This window comes from Hyperolius riggenbachi, chromosome 9 (genome assembly GCF_040937935.1).
Source record: "Hyperolius riggenbachi isolate aHypRig1 chromosome 9, aHypRig1.pri, whole genome shotgun sequence".
Taxonomy (NCBI): Eukaryota; Metazoa; Chordata; class Amphibia; order Anura; family Hyperoliidae; genus Hyperolius; species Hyperolius riggenbachi.
This window is the reverse complement of record NC_090654.1, coordinates 8,747,196-8,762,223: the sequence shown is the minus strand read 5'-3', so window position 1 is coordinate 8,762,223 and position 15,028 is coordinate 8,747,196. Positions and strand designations below refer to the sequence as shown.

General features: G+C 46.9%; 1 protein-coding gene across 7 annotated transcripts in view; it reads right to left on the bottom strand.

The window, feature by feature from the left end:
• PBRM1 (polybromo 1) overlaps positions 1-14,921 on the bottom strand; it is a 129,905-nt gene extending 114,984 nt beyond the window's left edge. For 2 of the 7 annotated variants that reach the window (XM_068251878.1, XM_068251879.1), the window contains exon 1: positions 14,544-14,891. The gene's annotated coding sequence lies outside the window, so the exon portion shown is untranslated. Of the gene's footprint in view, positions 1-14,543 lie in introns of all 7 variants that reach the window. The other 5 variants (XM_068251880.1, XM_068251881.1, XM_068251877.1 and 2 more) reach the window with 4 other exon arrangements.
• Positions 14,922-15,028: the final 107 nt, after the last annotated feature.

The window sequence follows — 15,028 nt, the reverse complement described above, 5'->3', positions numbered from 1 at the left end:
CGGCCATAATAGTTATAACTTACCTTCTTCATCCGTTCCCCCACAGTTTCAATATCTTTCCTCTCCCGGCGTCTGTCGCCTGGTAACAGCGCCCCCTGTGATGACATACCGCATGTCATCACAGGAAGCGCTGCTACTAATGAGATAGATGCCGGGAAAGGAAGGACATTGAAGCAGCACGGGTTCGGCGGAAGCAGGTGAGTTATTACTATTATGTCCGCTCCCCCCGCTCCTGCGCCCAACTCATGCCGCCCATACCTAACTAACCTAAACTGCGGGATCCTACCTAACACCTATATTGCGGGGCACCTACCTAACTAACCTAAACTGCAGGAACCTACCTAGCTAATCTAAACTGCAGGAACCTACCTATTTAACCTAAACTGCAGGAACCTACCTACCTAACTAACCTATACTGCGGGAACCTACCTAACTAACCTATACTGCGGGAACCTACCTAGCCAAGCTATACGCCGGGAACCTACCTAACTATCCTATACTGCCGGAACCTACCTATATAACCCATACTGGGGGAACCTACCTATTGAACCCATATTGGGGGAACCTACCTATCTAACCCATACTGGGGGAACCTACCTATCAAACCTATACTGCGGGAACCTACCTATCTAAACTATACTGGGGGCACCTACCTATCGAACCCATACTGGGGGAACCTACCTATCTAACCCATACTGGGGGAACCTACCTATCGAACCTATACAGCGGGAACCTACCTATCGAACCTATACTGCGGGAACCTACCTATCGAACCTATACTGCGGGCACCTACCTATCTAAACTATACTGGGAGCACCTACCTATCTAACCCATACTGGGGGAACCTACCTATCGAACCTATACTGCGGGAACCTACCTATCGAACCTATACTGCGGGCACCTACCTATCTAAACTATACTGGGAGCACCTACCTATCTAACCCACACTGGTGGCAACTATACAGGCTACCCTATACTGGAGGCACCTACGTAGCTAACCTGTACAACCTGTACTGTGGGCACCTATGCCTGGCTCCATGGGGGGGATTTTCCCTTTGAAAATCAACAGGTGAATTTTGATTGGCTATTATAGGCTCCACCCACTTCCCTGAATATTAATCTCAGTCACCCAGTGACCATCTTGGCAAAGTTTGAGATCCCTGCCATTAACAGTGAAGAAGGGCTGCAGTTTACATTTTCCCAGTGAAATTTGTTTTTGGCTCCGCCCACTTTTTGTAAGCTGGACACAAAGTCACTCAGTGACCAAGATTGTGAGCTTTGGGTCCTTGGCATCAATAATTTGTATTTTCCCAGTGAAATGAAACACATCTGATTGGCTGTTTGTGGCTCTATCCCAGGCATGGGCAAACTTGGCCCTCCAGCTGTTAAGGAACTACAAATCCCACAATGCATTTGCATTTATGAGCCATGACTGTGGCTGTCAGACTCCTGCAATGCATTGTGGGACTTGTAGTTCCTCAACAGCTGGAGGGCCAAGTTTGTCCATGCCTGCTCTATCCCCTTTTCTGAATTTGAACCCCAGTGACCCAATGACCAACTGTATCAGGTTTGAGGATTGTGCCATTAATAGTGCAAGAATGGCAGCAATTTTAATATTCCCTTTGAAAATCAACAGGTGAATTTTGATTGGCTTTTTGTAGGCTCCACCCACTTTTCTGTATAATAATCTGTGCCATTAACAGTGCAAGAATGGCAGCAATGTAAATATTCCCCTTGAAAATCAAAAGATGAATTTTGATTGGCTGCTGTACACTCCACTCACTTTCCTGAATATTAATCCTAGTCACCCAGTGGCCAACTGTGTCAAGTTTGAGAACCCTGCCAACAACAGAATGGCTGAAATCAATCTAACAAATCTGATTGGCTGTTTGTGGCTCCACCGCCTTTAGTGAATTTGGTCCCCAGTCACCCAATTACTGACTGTATCAGGTTTGAGGCCTCTGCCATTAACAGTGTAAGAATGGTAGCAATGTAAATATTCCCCATGAAAATCAATAGGTGAATTTTGATTGGCTGTTGTAGGCTCCACCCACATTTCTGAATAATAATCCCAGGCATTCAGTGGCCAATTGTGTCAAGTTTGGGAACCCTGCCATGTAAAAAATTAAGTTTCTTGCACCGCCCACTTTTTGTAACCTTGACATATATTCACTAAATTACCAAGTTTATCAGCTTTGGGGTCCTTGGTATCAATACTTTGTATATCTGATTGGCTGTTTGTAGCTCCGCCCCTTTCTGAATTTGAACCCCAGTCTCCCAGTGACCAGCTGTACCAGGTTTGAGGCATCTGCTATTAACAGTATAAGAATGGTTGCAGTTTAAATATTCCCTTTGAAAATCAAAAGTTGAATTTTGATTGGCTGTTGTAGGCTCCACCCACTTTCCAAAATCTTAATCTCATTCACCCAATGACCAACTGTGCAAAGTTTGACAACCCTGCCATTAACAGTGTAAGAATGGCTGCAGTTTATATTTTCCCTGTAAAATTTGTTTTTGGCTCCACCCACTTTGTGTAACCTTGTCACACAGTCACTCAATGACCAATTTTGTGAGCTTTCAGGTTCCTGGCATCAAAAATGTGTGAATGGAAGCAGTTTATCCAGCAAAGAAATCTGATTGGCTGTTTGTGGCCCCGCCCCTTTAGTGAATTTGGACCCCAGTCACCCAATGACTGACTGCAGCAAGTCTGAAGCCTCTGTCATAAACAGTGTAAGAATGGCAGCAGTTTAAATATTCCCCTTTAAATGCAATAGGTGAATTTTGATTGGCTGTTGTAGGCTCCACCCACTTTCCAAAATCTTAATCTCATTCACCCAGTGACCAAGTGTGGCAAGTTTGAGAACCCTGCGATTAACAGTGTAAGAATGGCTGCAGTTTACATTTTCCCATTTAAAATGAATGGCTGAATTTTGATTGGCTGTTTTATGCTCCGCCCGCTTTTCCTGGATTTGTAACCTCAGTCACCAAGTGACCAACTGTGCCAAGTGTGGGGGCTCTGGCTTTATTACTGTGAGAATGGCAGCCTTTTACATTTTTTCCATTGACTTGAATGGGTGAAATCTGATTTGCTGTTTGTAGCTCCGCCCAGGTGTGCAGGGGGGACGCGAGACCCCCAGAACATATCATCCCAGGTAGTAAGGGATCTGCATACCAAGTTTCGTTCAAATCGGTCAAGGGGTTTTCGAGTGATCGCGGCACATACACACACACACACACACACACACACACACACACACACACACACACACACATACACACACACACACACATACATACATACATCCGATTTTATATATATAGATGAAGTCCTCACTTGTGTTACTTTTCCTCCAATGACTTTCCGCTGCTCTAGAGCATCTTTTTAACTGTTTAGTGTCTTTGGTCATCCAGGGTTGGCGACTGACATGGTGAGGGCAGACATTGACGAGGGGGGCGAAGTCATCCATGACTTTTGTAATGGAGCTGTTGTAGTGTATAGCAGCCGAGTCTGGGTCAGTGAAGGATTGTGTGAGGAGAGGTGCCAGGGCATCAGAGATGGATTGCATGTCTAGATTGCGATAGTTTCTGCGAATATGTGAGTGTGCTTGTGCTAGGGTGGTAGGAAAAGATGTGCATATGTAGAGTATAGTACTACTGTGTAACAAAGTAAACCTGAGACAGATGAAATTTAAGTTTCAAACATACCTGGGGCTTCCTCCAGCCCCCTTCAGGCTAATCAGTCCCTCGCTGTCCTCCTCTGCCACCTGGATCTTCTGCTATGAGTCCAAGTATTTGAGCCAGTCTTGCTTAGTTTGCATGCACACACTCCGCCGCCAGGAGCGTACTACACCTGCGCAGCGCTATTGCGGAGGTGCAGAATGCTCCAGGCTGTAGGAGTGGCATGTGGCCGGACTGCGCTGACCGGCTGAATTACCAGGACTCATAGCAGAAGATCCGGGTGGTGGAGGAGGACAGCGAGGGACTGATTAGCCTGAAGGGGGCTGGAGGAAGCCCCAGGTATGTATAATACTTTTCTTTTCATCTCAGGTACCCTTTAATTCGTAGTCACCAAACCAAAGTTTACCAACATATCAAATTATTTGATTTCATGAGGAAAGAGAGTGCATACATTTGCATAAACCAGCATCAATGCAGAATTATTTCCATCTCACTGACCATCTCTATTAGTGACACGGCTACACATCAGGCTTTATACTTACAGCATAGATGTTATTTAGTATATATAAGAGATTCCTGTGTACACATCATATATACAGTCACAATCAGATGTGTATATCTGACTTTAAAAATATGGGGACTGCTTTATTGAAGCAGCACAAGTAACTAATTTTGATTGGTTTATTTCATTTTTGTGGACTGAGCACAGCTATTACTGTATGTATAAATTATATATGATGACTATTATCTGAGAAATAGAACATTTTATCATATTTTCTATTTTAATTACAGTTTAAATTCATTAGGAGTCGGAATCAGTGCATTTTTTCCCGACTCCGACTCCAGACACCCAAAATTCCTCAAACTCCACGACTCCGACTCCACATCCCTGCAATTTTATTGGAATTCCACATGAAAGACCAATACAAAGTGGTGTACACATGAGAAGTGGAACAAAAATCATACATGATTCCAAACATTTTTTACAAATAGCTAACTGCAAAGTGGTGTGTGCATAATTATTCAGCCCCCTTTGATCTGAGTGCAGTCAGTTGCCTATAGACATTGCCTGATGAGTGCTAATGACTAAATAGAGTGCACCTGTGTATAATCTAATGTCAGTACAAATACAGCTGCTCTGTGAGGGCCTCAGAGGTTGTCTAAGAGAATCTTGGGAGCAACAACACTGTGAAGTCCAAAGAACACACAAGACAGGTCAGGGATAAAGTTATTGAGAAACTTAAAGCAGGCTTAGGCTACAAAACGATTTCCAAAGCCTTGAACATCCCACGCAGCACTGTTCAAGCAATCATTCAGAAATGGAAGGAGTATGGCACAACTGTAAACCTACCAAGACAAGGCCATCTACCTAAACTCACAGGCCGAACAAGGAGAGCGCTAATCAGAAATGCAGTCAAGAGGCCCATGGTGACTCTGGATGAGCTGCAGAGATCTACAGCTCAGGTGGGAGACTCTGTCCATAGGACAACTATTAGTCGTGCACTGTACAAAGTTGGCCTTTATGGAAGAGTGACAAGAAGAAAGCCATTGTTAACAGAAAGCATAAGAAATCCCGTTTGCAGTTTGCCACATGCCATGTGGGGGACACAACAACCATGTGGAAGAAGGTGCTCTGGTCAGATGAGACCAAAATGGAACTTTTTGGCCAAAATGCAAAACGCCATGTGTGGCGGAAAACTAACACTGCACACCACTCTGAACACACCATCCCCACTGTCAAATATGGTGGTGGCAGCATCATGCTCGGGGGGTGCATCTCTTCAGCAGGGACAGGGAAGCTAGTCAGAGTTGATGGGAAGATGGATGGAGCCAAATACAGGGCAAACTTGGAAGAAAACCTCTTGGAGTCTGCAAAAGACTTGAGACTGGGGCCGAAGTTCACCTTCCAGCAGGACAACCACCCTAAACATAAAGCCAGGGCAACAATGGCATAGTTTAAAACAAAACATATCTATGTGTTAGAACGGCCCAGTCAAAGTCCAGATCTAAATCCAATCGAGAATCTGTGGCAAGATCTGAAAACTGCTGTTCACAAATGCTTTCCATCTAATCTGACTGAGCTATTCCTCCTTCTTGCCACTCTGATTACTGGTCTCTCCCTTTCCCTGGCGTCCTGTGTGTACTGATGCGCCATTTTTTGGTGCATCAATGGCATCTGTGCCCCTGACCTGGTAGACACTGGACATGACCTGGCCCTGTGCTGTAGCTGTACCACACACCTTGTGGCTATTGTCATTTATTGTGTGTATAATTCATTTGGATAGTTTCCAATACGGGGCCCAACTTCTAGTTCTGTGGCCGCCGTTTGTTTTTCCTTATTTTTCTTTTTTTGTATAAGCCACTATTCCACTTAAACAGTCTAACCTTTGTTTGTTTTTGGCCTTCGATGTAATGGCCGCCGGACGCTCCAGCCCCTATCTTCTTCCCTTGTCTGTGGACACCGCTTTGGTTCCGCTGACGGGTTGCTGGTTTGGGCGGCTGCGCCCGGATTGGCCGTTGAGTAGCTTTAATAGTCAGCGTGTGCGTGATTGCGTGTATCCTACTGGTTGACACGCCCCCTTGAGAAAGCCGGAAGTGAACCGGCGAAACATGTCGGGTCCACACGGCGTGCCGGTGTAACCCTCGTGGAGCATGCCCGCCCTCTGCCTCATTCCACTCTACCTAGCCGCACAACCCGGACATCCTTGCTGGCATAGCATGCAGTCCTGTCACGAACGTTTCTAGCCTCTGTGTTTGAGCGGACCAGCGTCTTCCCCACATTGTGGATTACAGCAAGTCTGCCTCTTCCTGGATATCAGGCTCACCGCACAATGAACTGTGAGCCACCATGTTATCATTCTTGATGCCCGGAGACTGCATGGAACGGGTACAGTATATCGGATGATCGTGGGCTCCCTGCACTGCTTTGCTGTTGGCTGTTTACTCATGCTTTGCTGGCTTGCCACTTGCCGTTTGTTATCTGCAGACTGTGCTCTCTATTTTTTGTGGCTTAGAGCGGTTGGACCACTATTTCCGTGTTCATACAAGAGGGCAACTCTCAGAGCACTCTCAGTGCTTGCCTAAATGCAACTATTGAAGGAATCTGCATCATCGTTTGCATAGCTTTGTGGGCATTCCTATATTGGCTCAGCATGCAATTTGAACATTATCCCTGTATGCATGGTGGATTGGATGAGTGAGTGGTAGATAGGATAGGGCCGGCTATTCTCCCCTGGGTGTACACCTTTTAGATTGGAATAAGAAATTTTATATGCTGCAATATTTGAATAAAATTTATATTTTTTATATAAAACTGTGCTTTAATTGGAGTGTACTCCTCCTTCTACCTACCCTCGTATTTTTGCATTTATTCCTATTTTGGACGAGGCACTCCAGACCATACTCTAATTTTTGAGTGGTCGGCATTCTAGTCCCATTAGGGTATATACCCGTTTTACAAGGGTTAAGTTGGATTACAGATCCTTGGGACTAGTGCTGTACCATATTGTGGAGAGTTGTGTTGGTGGCAACTGCAATGCTTCGCTGGGATGCCCTGGTCTCGAGGGTCGAGAGGGACTGCCTAAGCACACAGGACGCCAGGGACGGTGAACAGCTGATTAATAGCGGTTTTCGTAAGCTCACCAGACTCTATGAGAAAAAATCTAGAGTCTGGTGGAATATTCGTTATAACAAAATTTATCTTAATGATCATTTTGCACCCCTGTGGCTCAGGTTTCAAGTGTTTCCCCACAGAAAAAACATCAGTGATGATTTTAAAAAAAGATGGGAAGGAAACTTTGAGAACTGCGCTGAAACCTGTCTCACACTTATGAACGAACTTGACAGTGCTGATCTCGAATCTACTGAAAGCGAGATCATACGGGTTACTGAGACCCTCAAAAATCTCAGTTCTGATCCACTATATAAAAAACGCAACTCAGAATTGGAGACGTATATAAGTAAATTTAATAAGGACCTTGTGGTCGCTCGCGATCAGAAGGTCCTTAGGGATAGAACTGCATACAGAATCGGAGCTGCATATAGGTGGGGAATCAAACGCCCCATATCGGGCAGACCTAAGCCACAGGGGAAGAAGGATCCGACCCGCCCTCCTGCGACCGAGGAGTCTGACTCTTCTGTCGGTGGGACTAGCGGAGCCGACTCACAGAGTTCAGGTTCTGTTAGAAATAGGACGGGCCGCTATAATACGCGATCTCAATCCAAGGAGAGAAAGGAGAAGAGGAGGAAAAATAGTCGACAGACAGATAAGAAGGGAGATAGCCAGTCATGCTCCTCTCCAGACGAGGAGGAGCCGAGTGGCCTAGGAGGTGGCCGGGGGGCAGCTGGTGGTTATGGGGCGTCCACGTCGTCCTCTGCTGCACCTTTTTTAGGCCAGGGCCACCTGGGGATCTGAACATGAATATGTCAGTCGGGGGAACTTCTTCCGAGGACCAGAGTGGTCTTCGGGTAATTAATCTGACTGGTACACCATTACCTAAACCAGTGATGACACTTCTGTCCAGGGGGCTGGGCTTTTGCCCGACCCACAACATGGACAGATTTGAAGCTGTCACTGATCTTCAGATCTTCGGCAGAAGGATTCTTCTACAATCATTGTTCAGCGATAAACCGCAAAGTCAAAAGTGGCTATCCCCGGGTGAGCTCTGGACAGAGGACGACTTGAGGGCCCTTAAAATTCTAGAAGATCTGGAGGTAAATCCGGATAACCTTGACATACCTGATGTGGCTGAATTGGGGGGCCCAGTCTGTGCCCCCCCAGTATTTCAGCCACAGCTTGGTGATGTGGGACTTAGGAACAGATCCACTAAATTCCCCCCTTTTTCACTCAATTCAAGCTTGAAGACATTCATGAAGGTGGTGGAGGATGATTTATTACGCATAAGGATTGAGAATCCTATGGATTCCAATCTCAATGAGCTGGAGAAACAAGCATTGAATGCATTAAAAGAACAGAAAGACTGGGTGATCAAGCCCTCTGATAAAGGGGGTAATGTAGTCATCATGACTAACAGTGACTACAAACGTATGTGTATGGAGATGTTGGACAATCAACAATGTTACAGGAGGGTCTCCATGTCTCGGGCCACCAGATGTCAGGCTGACCTGTCCATTATTATCGATGACGCTGTTCGTCGAAAAGTCATCAGTGATGATACGAGCCAATTTCTGAAAGTAATTAATCCTATTACTCCTACTTTTTATGCCCTACCTAAGGTGCATAAATGTATTGTTAACCCTCCGGGCCGCCCGATTGTATCTGGCAGGGGTTCCCTGACGGAAAGGGCAAGCATCTATTTGGATAAATTTCTCCAACCGCATGTGCAGTCTTTACCTTCGTATGTTAGAGACACCTTGCATTTGCTACAGATTCTTAATGGATTACAGGTCTCGGCCGATACATTGTTGGTGGCTCTCGATGTGGAGGCTCTCTATTCCAGCATCCCCCACGATCTAGGCATCCAGGCAGTGGGAACCTTTTTGAACGAACTAAGCATTATGCATGCAGCACACAATGGGTTTCTGCTATCCTTACTTGAATTTCTTCTAAAGAACAATATTTTTGTATTCGAGGGGATCCACTACCTCCAGGTGCAGGGTGCGGCGATGGGGACTACCTGTGCCCCATCCTACGCTAACCTGTACCTGGGGGAGTGGGAGAGAGAGGTTTTTTCGGACGATTCTCTGTCGATGTACCTGTGCCACATTTTGGCGTGGCACAGGTACATCGACGATATTTTACTATTTTGGACAGGTGGGCAGGAGCTGCTCACTAAATTCGTGCATCAGCTAAATGTTAATACACGTAACTTGCGTTTTACGTTCCAGGTGGATGACAGGGCTATCCCCTTTTTGGACTTAAAGATTTCCTTGGATGGTGAGGGCTATGTGACCACCACCCTATATAGGAAAGAAACTTCCACAAACTCTCTGCTGAGAGCGGATAGCTTCCACCCCCCACATACTGTCAGAGGTGTTCCCACCGGGCAGTATCTGAGGGTGCGAAGGAACTGCTCTGAGGCAGCTTCCTTCGAGAAGGAGGCTAGTGATTTACGCAAGAGGTTCCGGGATAGGGGATATCGCGATGTCCACCTCAGACGCGCCTACCAACGCGCAGCTCATGCTGATCGTGAGGCTTTGATCGGAGCACAACATAGCTCCACGCGCGCACAGAATGACATACGCTTTTGCACGAGATACTGTGTCCAAGGTGGTTTAATTATGGATGTCCTGAGACGTCATTGGTATATCTTACGCAATGACCCCAAATTGAGTTCCTTGATTCCAGAATTCCCCAAAGTCTCTTTCAGGAGGGCACCCTCCCTAAGGGATCTTTTAGTCAACAGCCATTTTTCTGGATCAGGAGACACCACCAGACACTGTAGGGTGACGGGGACCTACAGATGTGGTGGCTGTACAACTTGCCGTTTTATGCAGGTAGGCAGAGTTGTCGACCTGCCGGATGGCAGAACCTGGACACTTCCTCATTTTGTTAATTGTGACACTATCCTGGTGGTATACCTCTTGGTCTGTCCCTGCGGTGCTTTTTACGTGGGGAAGACCAAGAGGGAACTCAGGAGACGGATTAATGAACATATATCTAAGATCAAAAGTAAGGATCCAGTAGTTCTGTCTCCGGTGGCTCGACACTTTAAGACGGCACATGGGGGGAAATACCATGACCTTAGGGTCATAGGCCTGGATCGTATACATACTAATATCCGGGGGGGTAATTTTGACAGATTGGTCCTCCAACGTGAAGCACGGTGGATTTTTGAACTAAGTGCCACCACTCCCCCTGGGTTGAATGACTCACAGAGTTATTCCTCCTTCTTGCCACTCTGATTACTGGTCTCTCCCTTTCCCTGGCGTCCTGTGTGTACTGATGCGCCATTTTTTGGTGCATCAATGGCATCTGTGCCCCTGACCTGGTAGACACTGGACATGACCTGGCCCTGTGCTGTAGCTGTACCACACACCTTGTGGCTATTGTCATTTATTGTGTGTATAATTCATTTGGATAGTTTCCAATACGGGGCCCAACTTCTAGTTCTGTGGCCGCCGTTTGTTTTTCCTTATTTTTCTTTTTTTGTATAAGCCACTATTCCACTTAAACAGTCTAACCTTTGTTTGTTTTTGGTCTTCGATGTAATGGCCGCCGGACGCTCCCGCCCCTATCTTCTTCCCTTGTCTGTGGACACCGCTTTGGTTCCGCTGACGGGTTGCTGGTTTGGGCGGCTGCGCCCGGATTGGCCGTTGAGTAGCTTTAATAGTCAGCGTGTGCGTGATTGCGTGTATCCTACTGGTTGACACGCCCCCTTGAGAAAGCCGGAAGTGAACCGGCGAAACATGTCGGGTCCACACGGCGTGCCGGTGTAACCCTCGTGGAGCATGCCCGCCCTCTGCCTCATTCCACTCTACCTAGCCGCACAACCCGGACATCCTTGCTGGCATAGCATGCAGTCCTGTCACGAACGTTTCTAGCCTCTGTGTTTGAGCGGACCAGCGTCTTCCCCACATTGTGGATTACAGCAAGTCTGCCTCTTCCTGGATATCAGGCTCACCGCACAATGAACTGTGAGCCACCATGTTATCATTCTTGATGCCCGGAGACTGCATGGAACGGGTACAGTATATCGGATGATCGTGGGCTCCCTGCACTGCTTTGCTGTTGGCTGTTTACTCATGCTTTGCTGGCTTGCCACTTGCCGTTTGTTATCTGCAGACTGTGCTCTCTAATTTTTGTGGCTTAGAGCGGTTGGACCACTATTTCCGTGTTCATACAAGAGGGAACTCTCAGTGCTTGCCTAAATGCAACTATTGAAGGAATCTGCATCATCGTTTGCATAGCTTTGTGGGCATTCCTATATTGGCTCAGCATGCAATTTGAACATTATCCCTGTATGCATGGTGGATTGGATGAGTGAGTGGTAGATAGGATAGGGCCGGCTATTCTCCCCTGGGTGTACACCTTTTAGATTGGAATAAGAAATTTTATATGCTGCAATATTTGAATAAAATTTATATTTTTTATATAAAACTGTGCTTTAATTGGAGTGTACTCCTCCTTCTACCTACCCTCGTATTTTTGCATTCACCCTAAACATAAAGCCAGGGCAACAATGGCATAGTTTAAAACAAAACATATCTATGTGTTAGAACGGCCCAGTCAAAGTCCAGATCTAAATCCAATCGAGAATCTGTGGCAAGATCTGAAAACTGCTGTTCACAAATGCTTTCCATCTAATCTGACTGAGCTGGAGGTGTTTTGCAAAGAAGAATGGGCAAGGATTTCAGTCTCTAGATGTGCAAAGCTGGTAGAGACATACCCTAAAAGACTGCCAGCTGTAATTGCAGCAAAAGGTGGTTCTACAACGTATTGACTCAGGGGGCCGAATAATTACGCACACCCCACTTTGCAGTTATTGATCTCTAAAAAATGCTTGGAATCATGTATGGTTTTCGTACCACTTCTCACGTGTACACTACTTTGTATTGGTCTTTCACGTGGAATTCCAATAAAATTGATTCATGTTTGTGGCAGTAATGTGACAACATGTGGGAAACTTCAAGGGGGCAGAATACTTTTGCAACCCACTTTATGTATTTATATAGCACTGACATCTTCTGCAGCACTTTACAGAGTACACAGTCATGTCACTGACTGTCCTCAGAGGAGCTCACAATCTAAGCCTACAATAGTCATAGTGTAATGTCCTCCCATATTATTATGTATTTATATAGCACTGACATCTTCTGCAGCACATTACAGAGTACATAGTCATGTCACTGACTGTCCTCAGAGGAGCTTACAATCTAATCCTACCATAGTCATAGTGTAATGTCCTACCATATTATTATTATTATGTATTTATATAGCCCTGACATCTCCTGCAGCACATTACAGAGTACATAGTCATGTCACTGACTGTCCTCAGAGGAGCTCACAATCTAATCCTACCATAGTCATAGTGTAATGTCCTACTATATAATTATTACGTATTTAGATAGCACTGACACTTTCTGCAGCGAGTGATTGTATTAATGGCTATAGACCCAAACTGTGATAGCCGGGAACGGCGCGTTGAATTGTGGCACTTCTGCCATTCAGGCAGGGACGGATCGGGGGGGGGGGGGGGGGGGCAAGCAGGTATCTTGCCCCAGGCGCACTTTGTTGAATTCTTAAAAAGGCGGCAAAATGAATGGCAGTTTAGGCGCCAAAACCTGACCTTTAGGCGCCAAAACCTGACCTTGCCCCAGGCGCAACTTGGTCTTGATCCGTCCCTGTATTCCGGAATCATGGGCGCTTTTGGATTTACTTCAAATCCTCGGCAGTGGGTCCCAGGCGTAACAGTCATGAGGTCTCACTATGTTATAGTCACACACAGATGTTATCTCCTCTGCACCTGTGTGACCATTACAGGCCTCATACAATAATAATCCCACTTTATCTCCCTTTAATCATAAACACTTGTTTAGGACCCATGTGGCACAAAATACACTGAATATAAACCAGAAAAGGGTTAGGGGTTACATTGGCTGGGATGAATGGGTTGTAGATATGGGTGATACAGTATATGGGAGGTCAGTGATGAGGGTTACATTAGGATATACAGGGTTATGGGTTACAATGGCTGGGCTGTTATGGGAGATACAGTATATGGGAGGTCAGTGATGGGGGTTACATTAGGATATACAGGATTAGGGGTTACAATGGCTGTGATGAATGGATGGGGGGGGGGGGGGGTGCATACATTTGAAATCGGCGCCTGTAGACTTGGGCGCAGGATACAGCCGGTATATGACTGGTCCTGCTCCTGCACAAGTCCGGGATAATTACTATTCCCCCTCCAGGCCGCCATGGATGGTGGGGGAATGATATAATTTGGCCTCCAGTGATTGCTGGAAGTCAAATTATTGTTTTTTTAAGCAAATTCAGCTCCGTCTTCTGACGGCGCCGACGTTACTCACTAAGCGCTGCTCCGGGGTGTGTGTGTATGGTATGCAGTTATGGGGGTTACATTAGGATATACAGGGTAGAGGGTACTTATCCGTTAGCCGGGCACATCCACCTCCAGGCCGACATGGATAGTAGGGAAAGCTGTAACTCTGGTGGAGTTTTGTCGCCACCTAGAGGATGCGCCCGGCTAACGGATAAGTACCCAGGGTTACATTGGCTGTGATGAATGGAGTGTAGATATGGGTGGTATACTATATGGGGAGAGGGTCAGTGATGGGGAATAGGACATGGGAGGATGAATAATAATATTATATGGGATATACAGGGTTAGGGGTTACACCGGCAGAGGTGAATGGAGTGTATGGTTGAGGTCAGTTATTGGAGTAGAGGGCTTACATTAGGGTATACAGGGTTAGGGGTTACACCTACAGAGATGAATGGAGTGTATGGCTGTGGGTCAGTGACTGGGGTACAGGGGTTACATTAGGGTATACAGGGTTAGGGGTTACATTGGCTGTGATGGATGGAGTGTAGATATGGGTGGTATACTATATGGGGGAGGGGGTCAGTGATGGGAGATAAGACATGGGAGAGTGAATGATAATAGTATATGGGGTATACAGGGTTAGGGGTTACACCTGCAGAGGTGAATGGAGTGTATGGTTGAGGTCAGTTATTGGGGTAGAGGGCTTATATTAGGGTATACAGAGTTAGAGGTTTATCTGCATTGTTATGTCCCTCACGTGTGACTGTCCCTCTGTACAGCGCCCCGGACTGTGCTGGCGCTATATACATGAATAATGATGTATGGAGTGCAGCGGAGAGACACAAAGGACCCCCCTTCCCCCATCTCTCCCCCACAGTCTCCTCCCTCCTCCTCACTCACCGAGCGCCGCCGCCATGACGCGGACAGCCGCTGTCTCTGCCAAGCCGGGGCCGCCAGGGCTGCTGGGGATTACCAGCCGCTCTCCGCACACAGATCCGGTGAAGCTACGGGAACGGGAAGGCCGCGACACGCAATACAGCCAGCCGGCCAGCAGGGGGCAGCAGCAGCAACAAAGGGGCGGGGCTACCTGCGCCTCACAACAGGTGGGTGGGGTCAGCCTCTCTGCACTGCTCTGTGTACGAAGCGAGCTTCTATACGGGGGCGGGGATACGTGCGCCTAACAACAGGTGGGCGGGGTCAGCCTCTCTGCTCTCTGCACTGTGTCCGAGGCGTGCTGCTGGACGGGGGCGGGGATACGTGTTATGGGTGTGGCTTCCGGGGGCGGCCAGAGTGAGGCAGCGGCCATGTTGGATGAGGGCAGAATGAATGGATTCCATTGTCCGGGCTGCGGAGAATCCTATTGGCTCGGCTGGGAGTTCCGGGCG